We start from the raw sequence: 12,767 nt of genomic DNA, 5'->3' as shown, positions 1-12,767 counted from the left end.
TCTTTATCACAATTCCCTTCCAAGCTCACAATTCCTGATTGGAATAAAAATTCCTCTACTATGTCACAATTAGAGACTGAGGGCAGAATTCCAGTTTGGAATCACAGATCCATTTGATGTCACAAATCCAGTCTGAGCTGAAAATTCCAGTTTGGAATCAAAATTGCAGATCAAGGCTTGAGCTCCCAATTCCAGTTTGCGGTCACAATTCCGCTATGGAATCACAATTGCAGTTCAAAGCTCAGGGTCACAATTCCAGTCTGAGGTCACAATTCCAGTTTGGAATTACAATTGCAGATCAAGGCTTCAGGTCCGAATTCCAGACCGAGGTCACAATTCTGGTTTGGAATCACAATTGCAGTGCAAGGCTAGAGGTCACAATTCCGCTATGGAATCACAATTGCAGTTCAAAGCTCAGGGTCACAATTCCAGTCTGAGGTCACAATTCCAGTTTGCAATTACAATTGCAGATCAAGGCTTGAGCTCACAATTTCATTATGGAATCACAAGTTCGTTTCTATATCACAATTCCTTTCTTATCTCACAATTCCTGATTGGAATCATAATTCTTCTACTATGTCACAATTATAGACTGAGGGTAGAATTACAGTTTGGAATCACAAATCCATTTTATATCAGAATTCCAGTCTGGGCTCAAAATTCCAGTTTGGAATCACTATTGCAGATCAAGGCTTGAGCTCACAATTGCAGTTTGGAATCACAATTTCATTTCTATATCACAATTCCTTCTGAGCTCACAATACATGTTTGGAATCACAATTCCACTTCTATGTCCCCATTCCAATCTGCGGTCACAATCCAGGTTTGGAATCACAATTGCAGTGCATGGCTAGAGGTCCCAATTCCAGTTTGGAATCACAAATTCATTTCTTTATCACAATTCCTTTCTAAGCTCACAATTCCTGATGGAATCATAATTCCTCTACTATGTCACAATTAGAGACTGAGGGCGGAATTACAGTTTGGAATCACAAATCAATTTGATGTCACAAATCCAGTCTGAGCTCAAAATTCCAGTTTGGAATCACAGTTGCAGATCAAGGCTTGAGATCCCAATTCCAGTTTGCGGTCACAATTACGGTTTGGAATCACAATTGCAGTGAAAGTCTAGAGGTCACAATTCCATTACGGAATCACAATTGCAGTTCAAAGCTCACGGTCACAATTCCGGTCTGAGGTCACAATTCCAGTTTGGAATTACAATTGCAGATCACGGCTTGAGCTCACAATTCCATTTTGGGATCACAAGTTCATATCTTTATTACAATTCGTTTCTAAGCTCACAATTCCTGATGGAATCATAATTCCTCGACTATGTCACAATTAGAGACTGAGAGCAGAATTCCAGTTTGGAATCACAATTCCATTTTATGTCACAATTCCAATCTCAGCTCACAATTCCAGTTTGGAATCAAAATTGCATATCAAGGCTTGAGGTCCCAACTCCAGTCTGCGGTCACAATTCCGCTATGGAATCACAATTGCAGTTCAAACCTCAGGGTCACAATTCCAGTCTGAGGTCACAATTTCAGTTTGGAATTACAATTGCAGATCAAGTCTTGAGCTCACAATTCCAGTTTGGAATCACAAGATCATTTCTTCAATACAATTCCTTTCTAAGCTCACAATTCCTGATTGGAATAATAATTCCTCTACAATGTCACAATTAGAGACTGAGGGCAGAATTACACTTTGGAATCAAAGATCCATTTTATGTTACAAATCCAGTCTGAGCTCAAAATTCCAGTTTGGAATCAAAATTGCACATCAAGGCTTCAGGTCCCAATTCCAGTCAGAGGTCACATATCCTGTTTGGAATCACAATTGCAGATCAAGGCTTGAGCTCACAATTGCAGTTTGGAATCACAATTTCATTTCTATATCACAATTCCTTCTGAGCTCACAATACATGTTTGGAATTACAATTCCACTTTTATGTCCCCATTCCAATCTGCGGTCACAATTCAGGTTTGGAATCAAAATTGCAGATCAAGGCTTGAGCTCACAATTCCAGTTTGGAATCACAAGATCATTTCTTTATCACAATTCCCTTCTAAGCTCACAATTCCTGATTTGAATAATAATTCCTCTACTATGTCACAATTAGAGACTGAGGGCAGAATTCCAGTTTGGAATCACAGATCCATTTGATGTCACAAATCCAGTCTGATCTCAAAATTCCAGTTCAGAATCCAAATTGCAGATCAAGGCTTGAGCTCACAATTCCAGTCTGCGTTCACAATTACGGTTTGGAATCACAATTGCAGTGCAAGGCTAGAGGTCGCAATTCCGCTATGGAATCACAATTGCAGTTCAAAGCTCAGGGTCACAATTCCAGTCAGAGGTCACAATTCCAGTTTGGAATTACAATTGCAGATCAAGGCTTGAGCTCACAATTCCAGTTTGGAATCACAAGATCATTTCTTTATCACAATTCCCTTCTAAGCTCACAATTCCTGGTTGGAATAATAATTCCTCTACTATGTCACAATTAGAGACTGAGGGCAGAATTACAGTTTGGAATCGCAATTCCATTTTATGTTACAAATCCAGTCTGAGCTGAAAATTCCAGTTCGGAATCAAAATTGCAGATCAAGGCTTGAGCTCACAATTCCAGTCTGCGGTTACAATTCCGCTATGGAATCACAATTGCAGTTCCAAGCTCAGGGTCACAATTCCAGTCTGAGGTCACAATTCCAGTTTGCAATTACAATTGCAGATCAAGGCTTGAGCTCACAATTCCGGTTTGGAATCAGAAATTCATTTCTATATCACAATCATTTTCTAAGCTCACAATTCCTGATTGGAATCATAATTCCTCTAGTATGTCACAATTTGAGACTGAGGGCAGAATTACAGTTTGGAATCACAAATCCATTTTATATCACAATTCCAGCCTGGGCTCAAAATTCCAGTTTGGAATCAAAATTGCAGATCAAGGCTTCAGGTCCTAATTCCAGTCCGAGGTCACTTTTGGAGTTTGGAATCAAAATTGCAGATCAAGGCTTGAGCTCACAATTCCAGTCTGAGGTCACAATTCCAGTTAGGAATCACAATTGCAGTGCAAGGCTAGAGGTCACGAGTCCAGTATGGAATCACTATTGTATTTGAAAGCTCAGGGTCACAATTGCACTCTGAGGTCACAATTCCAATTTGGAATTACAATTTCATTTCTATATCACAATTCCTTGCTGAGCTTAAAATACATGTTTGGAATCACAATTCCACTTTTATGTCCCCATTCCAATCAGTGTTCATAATTCCTGTTTGGAATCACTAGTTCATTTCTATATCACAATTCCTTTCTAAGCTCAAAATTCCTTATTGGAATAACAATTCCTCTACTATGTCACGATTAGAGACTGAGGGCAGAATTACACTTTGGAATCACAAATCCATTATATATCACAATTCCAGTCTGGGCTCAAAATTCCAGTTTGGAATCAAAATTGCACATCAAGGCTTCAGGTCCCAATTCCAGTCAGAGGTCACATTTCCAGTTTGGAATCACAATTGCAGATCAAGGCTTGAGCTCACAATTGCAGTTTGGAATCACAATTTCATTTCTGTATCACAATTCCTTCTGAGCTCACAATACATGTTTGGAATCACAATTCCACTTTTATGTCCCCATTCCAATCTGCGGTCACAATCCCGGTTTGGAATCACAATTGCAGTGCAAGGCTAGAGATCACAATTCCATTATGGAATCACAATTGCAGTTCAAAGCTCAGGGTCACAATTCCACTCTGAGGTCACAATTCCAGTTTGGAATTACAATTGCAGATCAAGGCTTGAGCTCACAATTCCAGTTTGGAATCACAAGATCATTTCTTTATCACAATTCCTTTCTAAGCTCACAATTCCTGATTGGAATCATAAATCTTGTACTATGTCACAATTAGAGACTGAGGGCAGAATTCCAGTTTGGAATCACAAATCCATTTTATATCACAATTCCAGCCTGGGCTCAAAATTCCAGTTTGGAATCAAAATTGCAGATCAAGGCTTCAGGTCCCAATTCCAGTCAGAGGTCACATTCCCAGTTTGGAATCACAATTGCAGATCAAGGCTTGAGCTCACAATTGCAGTTTGAAATCACAATTTCATTTCTATTTCACAATTCCTTCTGAGCTCACAATACATGTTTGGAATCACAATTCCACTTTTATGTCCCCATTCCAATCTGCGGTCACAATTCAGGTTTGGAATCACAATTGCAGTTCAAGGTTAGAGGTCACAATTCCAGTTTGGATTCACATGATCATTTCTTTATCACAATTCCTTTCTAAGCTCACAATTCCTGATTGGAATAACAATTCTTCTACTATGTCACAAATAGAGACTGAGGGCAGAATTCCAGTTTGGAATCACAATTCCATTTTATGTCACAATTCCAATCTCAGCTCACAATTCCAGTTTGGAATCAAAATGGAAGATCAAGGCTTGAGCTCACCATTCCAGTTTGTGGTCACAATTCCGGTTTGGAATCACAATTGCAGTGCAGGATTAGAGGTCACAATTCCGCTACGGAATCACAATTGCAGTTCAAAGCTCAGGGTCACAATTCCAGTCTGAGCTCACAATTCCAGTTTGGAATTACAATTGCAGATCAAGGCTTGAGCTCACAAGTCCAGTTTGGAATCACAAGTTTATTTGTTTGTCACAATTCCTTTCTAAGCTCACAATTCCTGATGGAATTATAATTCCTCTACTATGTCACAATTAGAGACTGAGGGCAGAATTCCAGTTTGGAATCACAGATCCATTTGATGTCACAAATCCAGTCTGAGCTCAAAATTCCAGTTTGGAATCAAAATTGCAGATCAAGGCTTGAGCTCACAATTCCAGTCTGCGGTCACAATTCCGGTTTGGAATCACAATTGCAGTGCAAGGCTAGAGGTCACAATTCCACTATGGAATCACAATTGCAGTTCAAAGCTCAGGGTCACAATTCCAGTCTGAGGTCACAATTCCAGTTTGGAGTTACAATTGCAGATCAAGGCTTGAGCTCTCAATTCCAGTTTGGAATCACAAGTTCATTTCTATATCACAGCTCCCTTCTAAGCTCACAATTCCTGATTTCAATCATATAATTCTTCTACTATGTCACAAATAGAGACTTAGGGCAGAATTCCAGTTTGGAATCACAATTCCATGTTATGTCACAAATCCAGTCCGTGCTCAAAATTCCAGTTCGTAATCAAAATTGCAGATCAAGGCTTGAGCTCACAATTCCAGTTTGGAATCACAAGTTTATTTCTATATCACAATTCCTTTCTAAGCTCACAATTCCTGATTGGAATCATAATTCTTCTACTATGTCACAATTAGAGACTGAGGGCAGAATTCCAGTTTGGAATCACAATTGCAGTGCACGGCTAGATGTCACAATTCCACTATGGAATCACAATTGCAGTTCAAAGCTCAGGGTCACAATTCCAGTCTGAGGTCACAATTCCAGTTTGCAATTACAATTGCAGATCCAGGCTTGAGCTCACAATTCCAGTTTGGAATCACAAGATCATTTCTTTATCACAATTCCTTTCTAAGCTCACAATTCCTGATTAGAATCATAAATCTTCTACTATGTAACAATTAGAGACTGAGGGCAGAATTCCAGTTTGGAATCGCAATTGCAGTGCACGGCTAGATGTCACAATTCCACTATGGAATCACAATTGCAGTTCAAAGCTCAGGGTCACAATTCCACTCTGAGGTCACAATTCCAGTTTGCAATTACAATTGCAGATCCAGGCTTGAGCTCACAATTCCAGTTTGGAATCACAAGTTCATTTCTTTATCACAATTCCTTTCTAAGCTCACAATTCCTGATTAGAATCATAAATCTTCTACTATGTAACAATTAGAGACTGAGGGCAGAATTCCAGTTTGGAATCACAACTCCATTTTTTGTCGCAATTCCAGTCTGAGCTCAAAATTCCAGTTTGGAATCAAAATTGCAGATAAAGGCTAGAGCTCACAATTCAAGTCTGCGGTCACAATTCCGGTTTGGAATCACAATTGCAGTGCAAGGCTAGAGGTCACAATTCCACTATGGAATCACAATTGCAGTTCAAAGCTCAGGGTCACAATTCCAGTCAGAGGTCACAATTCCAGTTTGGAATTACAATTGCAGATCAAGGCTTGAGCTCACAATTCCAGTTTGGAATAACAAGATCATTTCTATGTCACAATTCCTTTATAAGCTCACAATTCCTGATTGGAATCATAATTCCTCCACTATGTCACAATTAGAAACTGAGGGCAGAATTGCAGTTTGGAATCACGATTCCATTTTTTGTCACAATTCCAGTCTGTGTTCAAAATTCCAGTTCGAAATCAAAATTGCAGATCAAGGCTTGAGCTCACAATTCCAGTCTGCGTTCACAATTCCGCTATGGAATCACAATTACAGTTCAAAGCTCAGGGTCACCATTCCAGTCTGAGGTCACAATTCCAGTTTGGAATTACAATTGCAGATCAAGGCTTGAGCTCACAATTCCAGTTTGGAATCACAAGATCATTTCTTTATCACAATTCCTTTCTAAGCTCACAATTCCTGATTGGAATCATAATTCCTCCACTATGTCACAATTAGAGACTGAGGGCAGAATTCCAGTTTGGAATCACAATTCCATTTTATGTTACAAATCCAGTCTGAGCTGAAAATTCCAGTTCGGAATCAAAATTGCAGATCAAGGCTTGAGCTCACAATTCCAGTCTGCGGTCACAATTCTGCTATGGATTCACAATTGCAGTTCAAAGCTCAGGGTCAGAATTCCTGTCTGAGGTCACAATTCCAGTTTGGAATTACAATTGCAGATCAAGGCTTGAGCTCAGAATTCCAGTTTGGAATCACAAATTCATTTCTATATCACAATCATTTTCTAATCTCAAAATTCCTGATTGGAATCATAATTCCTCTACTATGCTACAACTAGGGACTGAGGGCAGAATTACAGTTTGGAATCACAAATCCATTTTATATCACAATTCCAGTCTGGGCTCAAAATTCCAGTTTGGAATCAAAATTGCAGATCAAGACTTCAGGTCCCATTTGCAGTCCGAGGTCACATTTCCAGTTTGGAATCACAATTGCAGTTTGGAATCACAATTTCATTTCTATATCACAATTCCTTCTGAGCTCACAATACATGTTTGGAATCACAATTCCAGTTTTATGTCCCCATTCCAATCTGCGGTCACAATTCAGGTTTTGAATCACATTTGCAGTGTAAGGCAAGAGGTCACAATATCATTAAGGAATCACAACTGAATTTGAAGGTCAGGGTCAAAATTCCACTCTGAGATCACATTTCCAGTTTGGAATTACAAGTTCATTTCTTTATCACAATTATTTCTAAGCTCACAATTCCTGATTGGAATCATAATTCTTCTACTATGTCACAAAGAGAGACTGAGGGCAGAAATCCAGTTTGGAATCAAAATTCCATTTTATGTTACAAATCCAGTCTGAGCTGAAAATTCCAGTTTGGAATTACAATTGCAGATCAAGGCTTGAGCTCACAATTCCAGTCTGCGGTCACATTTCCGGTTTGGAATCACAATTGCAGTGCAAGGCTAGAGGTCACAATTCCATTATGGAATCACAATTGCAGTTCAAAGCTCAGGGTCACAATTCCAGTCTGAGGTCACAATTCCAGTTTGCAATTTCAATTGCAGATCCAGGCTTGAGCTCACAATTCCAGTTTGGAATCACAAATTCATTTCTATATCACCATCATTTTCTAAGCTCACAATTCCTGTTTGGAATCATAATTCCTCTAGTATGTCACAATTAGAGACTGAGGGCAGAATTACAGTTTGGAATCACAAATCCATTTTATATCACAATCCCTGTCTGGGCTCAAAATTCCAGTTTTGAATCAAAATTGCACATCAAGACTTCAGGTCCCAATTCCAGTCTGAGGTAAAATTTCCAGTTTGGAATCAAAATTGCAGATCAAGGCTTGAGCTCACAACTGCAGTTTGGAATCACAATTTCATTTCTATATCAGAATTCCTTCTGAGCTCACAATACATGTTTGGAATCACAATTCCACTTTTATGTCCCCGTTCCAATCTGCGGTCACAATTCAGGTTTGGAATCACAATTGCAGTGCAAGGCTAGACGTCCCAATTCCAGTTTGGAATCACAAATTCATTTCTTTATCACAATTCCCTTCTAAGCTCACAATTCCTGATGGAATCATAATTCCTCTACTATGTCACAATTAGAGCCTGAGGGCAGAATTCCAGTTTGGAATCACAGATCCATTTTATGTCACACATCCTGTCTGAGCTAAAATTCCAGTTTGGAATCAAAATTGCAGATCAAGGCTTGAGCTCACAATTCCAGTCTGCGTTCACAATTCCGGTTTGGAATCACAAATTCATTTCTATATCACAATTCTTTTCTAAGCTCACAATTCCTGATTGGAATCATAATTCCTCTAGTATGTCACAATTAGAGACTGAGGGCAGAATTACAGTTTGGAATCACAAATCCATTTTATATCACAATTCCAGCCTGGGCTCAAAATTCCAGTTTGGAATCTAAATTGCAGATCAAGGCTTCAGGTCCTAATTCCAGTCCGAGGTCACTTTTGGAGTTTGGAATCAAAATTGCAGATCAAGGCTTGAGCTCACAATTCCAGTCTGAGGTCACAATTCCAGATAGGAATCACAATTGCAGTGCAAGGCTAGAGGTCACGATTCCAGTATGGAATCACAATTGCATTTGAAAGCTCAGGGTCACAATTGCACTCTGAGGTCACAATTCCAATTTGGAATTACAATTTCATTTCTATATCACAATTCCTTGCTGAGCTTAAAATACATGTTTGGAATCACAATTCCACTTTTATTTCCCCATTCCAATCAGTGGTCATAATTCCTGTTTGGAATCACTAGTTCATTTCTATATCACAATTCCTTTCTAAGCTCAAAATTCCTTATTGCAATAACAATTCCTCTACTATGTCACAATTAGAGACTGAGGGCAGAATTACACTTTGGAATCACAAATCCATTATATATCACAATTCCAGTCTGGGCTCAAAATTCCAGTTTGGTATCAAAATTGCACATCAAGGCTTCAGGTCCCAATTCCAGTCAGAGGTCACATTTCCAGTTTGGAATCACAATTGCAGATCAAGGCTTGAGCTCACAATTGCAGTTTGGAATCACAATTTCATTTCTGTATCACAATTCCTTCTGAGCTCACAATACATGTTTGGAATCACAATTCCACTTTTATGTCCCCATTCCAATCTGCGGTCACAATCCAGGTTTGGAATCACCATTGCAGTGCAAGGCTAGAGGTCACAATTCCATTATGGAATCACAATTGTAGTTTAAAGCTCAGGGTCACAATTCCACTCTGAGGTCACAATTCCAGTTTGGAATTACAATTGCAGATCAAGGCTTGAGCTCACAATTCCTGTTTGGAATCACATGTTTATTTCTAAGTCACAATTCCTTTCTAAGCTCACAATTCCTGATTGGAATCACAATTCCTCTACTATGCCAGAATTAGAGACTGAGGGCAGAATTCCAGTTTGGAATCACAATTCCATTTGATGTCAGAATTTCAGTCGGAGCTCACAATTCCAGTTTGGAATCAAAATTGCAGATCAAGGCTTGAGGTCCCAATTCCAGTCTGCGGTCACAATTCCGGTTTGGAATCAAAATTGCAGTGCACGGCTAGATGTCACAATTCCACTATGGAATCACAATAACTTTTCAAACATCAGGGTCACAATTCCAGTCTGAGGTCACAATTCCAGTTTGGAATTACAATTGCAGATCAACGCTTGAGCTCACAATTCCAGTTTGGAATCACAAGTTCATTTCTATATCACAATTCCATTCTAAGCTCACAATTCCTGATTGGAATCAGAATTCCTCTACTATGCCACAATTAGAGACTGAGGGCAGAATTCCAGTTTGGAACCACAATTCCATTTGATGTCACAATTCCAGTCTGAGCTCAAAATTCCAGTTTGGAATCAAAATTGCAGATCAAGGCTTGTGGTCCCAATTCCAGTCTGAGCTCAAAATTCCGGTTTGGAATCACAACTGCATCGAAAGGCTAGATGTCACATTTCCACTATGCATTCAGAAATGCAATTCAAAGCTAAGGGTCACAATTCCAGTCTGAGGTCACAATTCCAGTTTGGAATTACAATTGCAGATCAACGCTTGAGCTCACAATTCCAGTTTGGAATCACAGTTTCATTTCTAAATCACAATTCCTTTCTAAGCTCACAATTCCTGATTGGAATCACAATTCCTCTACTATGCCACAATTAGAGACTGAGGGCAGAATTCCAATTTAGAATCCAATTGCAGATCAAGGCTTGATGTCAAAATTCCAGTCTGAGCTCGAAATTCCAGTTTGGAATCAAAATTGCAGATCAAGGCTTGAGGTCCCAATTCCAGTCTGCTCTCACAATTCCATTTTGGAATCACAATTGCAGTTCATGGCTAGAGGTCACAATTCCACTATGGAATCACAATTGCAGTTCAAAGCTCAGGATCACAATTCAAGTCTGAGGTCACAATTCCAGTTTGGAATTACAATTGCAGATCAAGGCTTGAGCTCACAATTCCAGTTTGGAATCACAAGTTCATTTCTATATCACAATTCCATTCTAAGCTCACAATTCCTGATTGGAATCAGAATTCCTCTACTATGCCACAATTAGAGACTGAGGGCAGAATTCCAGTTTGGAATCACAATTCCATTTGATGTCACAATTTCAGTCGGAGCTCACAATTCCAGTTTGGAATCAAAATTGCAGATCAAGGCTTGAGCTCACAATTCCAGTCTGCGGTCACAATTCCAGTTTGGTATGACAAATGCAGTGCAAGTTTAGAGGTCACAATTCCACTATGGAATCAAAATAGCATTTCAAAAGTCAGGGTCACAATTCCAGTCTGAGGTCACAATTGCTGTTTGGAATTACAATTGCAGATCAACGCTTGAGCTCACAATTCCAGTTTGGAATCACAATTTCATTTCTATATCACAATTCCTTTCTAAGCTCACAATTCCTGATTGGATTCACAATTCCTCTACTATGTCACAATTAGAGACTGAGGGCAGAATTCCAGTTTGGAACCACAATTCCATTTGATGTCACAATTCCAGTCTGAGCTCAAAATTCCAGTTTGGAATCAAAATTGCAGATCAAGGCTTGTGGTCCCAGTTCCAGTCTGAGCTCAAAATTCCGGTTTGGAATCACAACGGCAGTGAAAGGCTAGATGTCACATTTCCACTATGCATTCAGAAATGCAATTCAAAGCTAAGGGTCACAATTCCAGTCTGAGGTCACAATTCCAGTTTGGAATTACAATTGCAGATCAACGCTTGAGCTCACAATTCCAGTTTGGAATCACAGTTTCATTTCTAAATCACAATTCCTTTCTAAGTTCACAATTCCTGATTGGAATGACAATTCCTCTACTATGTCACAATTAGAGACTGAGGGCAGAATTCCAGTTTGGAATCAAAATTGCAGATCAAGGTTTGAGGTCCCAATTACAGCCTGTGGTCACAATTCTGGTTTGGAATCACAAATGCAGTGCAAGTTTAGAGGTCACAATTCCACTATGGAATCACAATTGCATTTCAAAGCTCAAGGTCACAATTCCAGTCTGAGGTCACAATTGCAGTTTGGAATTACAATTGCAGATCAACGCTTGAGCTCACAATTCCAGTTTGGAATCACAGTTTCATTTCTAAATCACAATTCCTTTCTAAGTTCACAATTCCTGATTGGATTCACAATTCCTCTTCGATGTCACAATTAGAGACTGTGGGCAGAATTCCAGTTTGGAATCCAATTACAGATCAAGGCTTGATGTCAAAATTCCAGTCTGCGGTCACAATTCCAGTTTGGAATCAAAATTGCAGATCAAGGCTTGAGGTCCCAATTCCAGTCTGCTGTCACAATTCCAGTTTGGAATTACAATTGCAGATCAACGCTTGAGCTCACAATTCCAGTTTGGAATCACAAGTTCATTTCTATATCACAATTCCATTCTAAGCTCACAATTCCTGATTGGAATCAGAATTCCTCTACTATGCCACAATTAGAGACTGAGGGCAGAATTCCAGTTTGGAACCACAATTCCATTTGATGTCACAATTCCAGTCTGAGCTCACAATTCCAGCTTGGAATCAAAATTGTACATCAAGGCTTGAGGTCCCAATTCCAGTCTGCGGTGACAATTCCGGTTTGGAATCACAATTGCAGTGCAAGGCTAGAGGTCACAATTCCACTATGGAATCACAATTGCAGTTCAAAGCTCAGGGTCACAATTCCAGTCGGAGGTCACAATTCCTGTCTGCAATTAGAATATCAGATCAATGCTTCAGCTCACAATTCCAGTTTGGAATCACAATTCCATTTGATGTCACAATTTCAGTCTGAGCTCACAATTCCAGTTTGGAATCAAAATTGCAGATCAAGGCTTGAGGTCCCAATTCCAGTCTGCGGTCACAATTCCGGTTTGGAATCACAATAACTTTTCAAACATCAGGGTCATAATTCCAGTCCAAGGTCAGAATTCCACTTTAGAATTAACATTGCATATAACGGCTTGAGCTGACAATTCCTGTTTGGAATCACTAGTTCATTTCTACATGACAATTCCATTCTAAGCTTACAATTCCTGATTGGAATCACAATTCCACTACTATGTCACAATTAGAGACTGAGGGCAGAATTCCAGTT

The sequence above is a fragment of the Sturnus vulgaris genome, unplaced genomic scaffold (assembly GCF_052056855.1).
Source record: "Sturnus vulgaris isolate bStuVul1 unplaced genomic scaffold, bStuVul1.hap1 Scaffold_378, whole genome shotgun sequence".
Classification (NCBI taxonomy): Eukaryota; Metazoa; Chordata; class Aves; order Passeriformes; family Sturnidae; genus Sturnus; species Sturnus vulgaris.
The sequence above is the reverse complement of the archived record's forward strand: the minus strand, read 5'-3'. Positions refer to the sequence as shown.